Consider the following 4,363-nt stretch of genomic DNA (forward strand, 5'->3'; position numbering starts at 1 on the left):
ATTCTGGCATCCAGCCCACACACCCCTCCCCTTCGCCATCTATGGGCTTTCACACCCTGGGGGGTGGGGGCGGGGAGGGGGAGGCTGGGACCCCAGAGGCCAGGCTGGTGGTGGGTGATGAGTGGGAGAGACAGGTGCTTGGAGAAACCAAGTGTCGTCACCCCTTCTGTGATCAGTAGAGCCCCCTCCCCTGTCCCCCACACAAACACTGGCTGTTTAGGAGGCTCGAGGGGCTGTGTGTGTGAGCGTGAGTGTTGCTGGGCAGGGGGTGGGTGTGGGAAAGGGAAAAAGGCCAGCGGCTGGCCGTGTCTGCTTCCGATTCTGCTTCGTCATGATGCCTGGTTAATGCTCCTCTTGTCTGAAATGGATTGAGCTGCAGCGAGCAAGCGAGGTGGAAGAGCCGACACACAAACACACACCCGCAGGCCAGCGGCCACACGCTATCAGCTGGAGGTGGGGAGGGTGCAGGAGTGGGGAGCTGCGGCCCGCCCTGCCGCCGTCTGCCTGGCCTGCCCACCCGTGCACACGCCCTCTTGCCTGGCCAGGGATCGAGATCCGGGATCAGCGGAGGAGTAGGGTGGGGGTGAGGGAGTGGAGGCCCAGAGGGTAGGTCCCCTCCTTCACCAGCTCCCCACCCACTCGCCCACCCCAAGCCGGCTTTTATCTGGTTATTTGTACTCCGGGAGAGCACGCTGGGTTCCTGGAAGAGTCTCCTATTACCTGGACTCTGAGCAAAAGCTGCAGCCCCGGATCTGCGGATCTGCGTCTGCCCCTGCCGGCTTGGGGCCTCAGAGCATTTGGGCCTCAGTGTCTGGGAAGAGGTAGGTGGCAGGACCCCCGACATCTCCCCCGCATTCCCCTCCCCGCCTCTCTTCTCCTCTGTGGGCATTTTGGCCACAGCACCTGCCTAGAAGTGAGGTTCTGACTGGGGGTAGGAGTCCCTGGGGAGGGGTCAGCTGTGGCCCCTTGTTCAGTGGGAGAATGGGCTGGACCCTGAGGCTAGCCGGGTTTGGTCTACCTCCTTCTGATTTGAGGGGCTGGGGTGAGCCACGGTATCACTGAGTAGCCCCCCTCCCCTAGCTATGCTGGCCAGAAGTCCCAATGATGGTGGGTTGTAGGGGGTGGGGTGTCGCCTGGTTGGGTTGGAGAGCTTTCTGTCTTTGCTGAATGTTGGGAGGGGAGTGGGGGTTGCCGGTCTGCCAGTCTCCTGCCACCTTGCCGCAGATGCTCTTGAGAGGGGAGTAGTTCACTCAGAGACCTGAGTGCCATTGGTGTAGGGCCTGCTCCTTGGGGGAGGGGCCCAGGGAGCCCCCTTCCAGCCCTTAGCTGGCCAGACTAGGTGGCAGGGCGTGGCCACAGGCCTGACTACGGTGCTCTCTCGGTGGTGCTCTCTCAGTGCGGGCTGTAGAAATGCCTGAAGGGGAGGTGGGTGCGGGGGAGCTGAGCAGATGCAAAGGCACCCAAGGAGGATCAGAAGTACCCCCTTGCTAGCTCTGCCCCTCCCTCTGCCTGGCAGGCCAGGCTCCCTGCCCTTTAGGGGCAGAGTGTTTCCTTCCCAGGGGACTGGGTTGCCAGGATGCGAGAGTCAGGGGAGCAAGGACAGGTATGGGAAAAAGCAGGCAGTCTTGCTTTGGGAAGGAGGGGACACGGGGAGTGCCCATGGGATGGGTAAGTGGGGGCTCTGTGTGCCTTGCCATGCACATGCTTGGGGAGGGGGTGTCAACCCATGGGGCGGGTGACTGTGAGCATGGAGAACAGCAGACAAGGTGGGGCATGTGAGCGGGTGTCAGAGGTACCGCATGGCAGCGTGGGGGGGCCTTGCTGGGAAAGTGGGGGCGTGATCTTGCAAGCAGCGTGTGTTTGCTTTGCAACTGTGTTTCAGTGGGGGCTGCCTGTGTAGGTGAAGTGCCTGTGCCCCTAAGCGGGGGTCTGCGCTCCGTGCTGCCAGCCTTGCCATGGCCACATGTCCAACACCTGAGCCAAACTGTCCACCTGGGGGTGCAGGTCTGAGGAATTCCTCCTTCGGAGCTTATGCGTGTATGTAAAAACCAGAATAGGGATGCCCCCAGGATTCAGGAAACTGAATTTGGGAGCCCATCTCCCTTGCATCTCCCCCAGCCCTATCCATCCAGCTGGTTAAAGTGACACCACCACCTGCCAACAGGACCAGCTATAAATAGAGGCCAGAGCAGGAACAAGCTGAGGACCAAGCAAACCTGAGGGGCTGGGGGGCATAGAAAGAGGAGCCTCTTCAGAGCTGGGGGTGTAGATTGAGGATACAGAAACCCAAGAGAGAGCTAAAAGAAACCGGAAGATGAGATGCATATTTGAGGGAGGAGGAGGAAGGGGGAGCCTAGGGCCGGGCCCTGCTGTCATCAGAAGGGGCAGCAGGACCTTGAGCAGATGGGTTCCCAAGACGGGACCCAGATTTTGGGCCCTCCTGCCCCTGTGTGATGATGCTTCACCAGAGTGTGAGAGGGTGCTGTTGGGGGTTGGCATTAGAGGAAGCTCAACCCTACTCCTAGCAGATAGAGCAGGGCTTAAAAATAGGGTGGGGAAGAAGGATAAAATGAGAGGAGGGGAGTGGGGATTCCAACAGTCTTAAAAAGGTGCAGGCGCAGGCTTGGCCAGGATGTTTCCATGAACCACCAGCCCAGGGTAGGGGGATTTGAGGGGCGACTGTGGGTGTCCCGCGCTACCCAAACACAGACACAGACCCCAGCCTCAGGGCCTCCCCTGTAGGGCCAGGCTGCTCTGGCCCACCCTTCCCCTCTCCACCCTGGGATGCTGTTTTGGAAACTGGTGACCTAGCTGGATCCTGCCTTTATTTCTGGCATTGAGTTGTTGCCACAGTAACTGCGGGGGTGGGGCCGGGAGGGGGAGAGGGTGAAAGGGAAACAGAGCCAAGGGAAGGAAGATGAAGAAAGGAAAGAAAAAGGGGATGGAAAGCAGAAAGAGCGGGATGGGACTCAGAAATGGGGTGAAGCAGGCAGGGACACTGTAAATGAAATTGGTGAAAAAGGAGAGTAGAATCATGCCCACCTGACCCCCAACCTACGGGGACAGCCTGCCCATTGCGTAACCTGTTTAGCCCTTTACTGTCTGCACAGCCAGCCTCTAGCCTGGCTTCTCCCTGCCCCGGGGCACAGAGCCCGTAGGCCAACCTCCTCCCCCAACCCCCAGCCTCTCTGTTCCTTGTCCACAGACCAGTTCAGCGAGCCGGATTTTGGTGGCTCCGCAGTAGCGCACGGGACCCCAAATCCCAAGTCCATATTAAAGTGGGATCTTTGGGGACCCACGGAAAAGAGCATTCATTGGCTTTGACGCGAGATAGACCTGGGTAGGAATTCCAGCTTGACTTTTATGGGTAGGTGCGGGGGTAGGGGCGGGGGGAGTTGGCAAGTCAATCTCTCAGCCGTATTCTCATCGCCTAATGGGGAGACGTAAGCGTGTGTGAAGCTAGAGAGGATGGGTGCAAGTCCCTGGCCCAGAGCAAGTGGTGGTTGGTTTAGAATGTGGGCGGGGGAAAGCTGACTAGAGGATCCAAACCTCGGGTCGAGCCTCCGTTTCTCAAAGTCCAGGGAGCCGAGGCAGGTTCAGCTCCTACCTGGAACCGGCCCCCGCGAGGATGGGTGGGCGGGCCTTATCACCCAGGCCAAGCGGCTCTAGTTGCTATGGAGACGGGGCGGGCGGTGTGAGGTGGAGCCGGGCTGGGGGCTCAGATAAGGCGCAGCTGCACAGCTTGGGGAGGGTGGGGCGGAGATGGAAGGACTGGGAGCCGCGGCCCAGCTGAGATGGCCCTTCCGCCACCTGGGCTGGCCTTCCTCCGCGGCGCTTTCCCTTTCCTCTCATTGCGCCCTCCCTTCCTGCTGCAGCCTGCCCTCTTGGTCTGTACACCAGAGGCAGCCCGGACCTGGAAGTGCACGTGCATAGACGAGGGGTGTGCACCGGTTGGGAGCAGGCGCCGATCGAGCAGGGGCAGCTGGTGCGGACGCGCGAGGAAACTGGCTTTGGGAGGGGCTACGCGTGGGTGGAGTAAGCGGTTCGCGGTCATAAAACGTGATTTGAGAGAAGCTACGAAAACACTCCCTCCGTCCCTCTCTTCCCCCTCGCCCTTCCCTCCCCCTACGCCCCTACTCCACCCCGAAACATTTTCTCTGCTGGCTTAATATTTCACTAGTAAGACCTTCACTCCTTCAGGTTAGTCCCGAATTAACATGCCAGGTTCCCGAAAGGGTAAGATATTAACAATTGCCGCAGGGTGCTTTCCAACACACCAGGCGCTGTGGAGAAAGAAGGTGACTCAGAGCAGAAAGCGAAGAGACCCAGCCCAAGGGATGAGGCGGACGCTGTGCAGAAGGGG

At 59.9% G+C, this 4,363-nt stretch overlaps 1 protein-coding gene across 8 annotated transcripts in view; it reads left to right on the forward strand.

Moving 5' to 3' along the window:
- The window catches only part of DMTN (dematin actin binding protein), a 27,574-nt gene that overhangs the window by 2,957 nt on the left and 20,254 nt on the right, over positions 1-4,363 (forward strand). For 3 of the 8 annotated variants that reach the window (XM_010845450.1, XM_010845456.1, XM_010845457.1), the window contains exon 1: positions 546-821. The exons of the other annotated variants lie outside the window; for them this stretch is intronic. The gene's annotated coding sequence lies outside the window, so the exon portion shown is untranslated. Of the gene's footprint in view, positions 1-545; positions 822-4,363 lie in introns of those variants that run through there. 8 annotated transcript variants of the gene reach the window in all.

The sequence above is a fragment of the Bison bison genome, unplaced genomic scaffold (assembly GCF_000754665.1).
Source record: "Bison bison bison isolate TAMUID 2011002044 unplaced genomic scaffold, Bison_UMD1.0 scf7180017864217, whole genome shotgun sequence".
In the NCBI taxonomy this organism is placed as follows: Eukaryota; Metazoa; Chordata; class Mammalia; order Artiodactyla; family Bovidae; genus Bison; species Bison bison.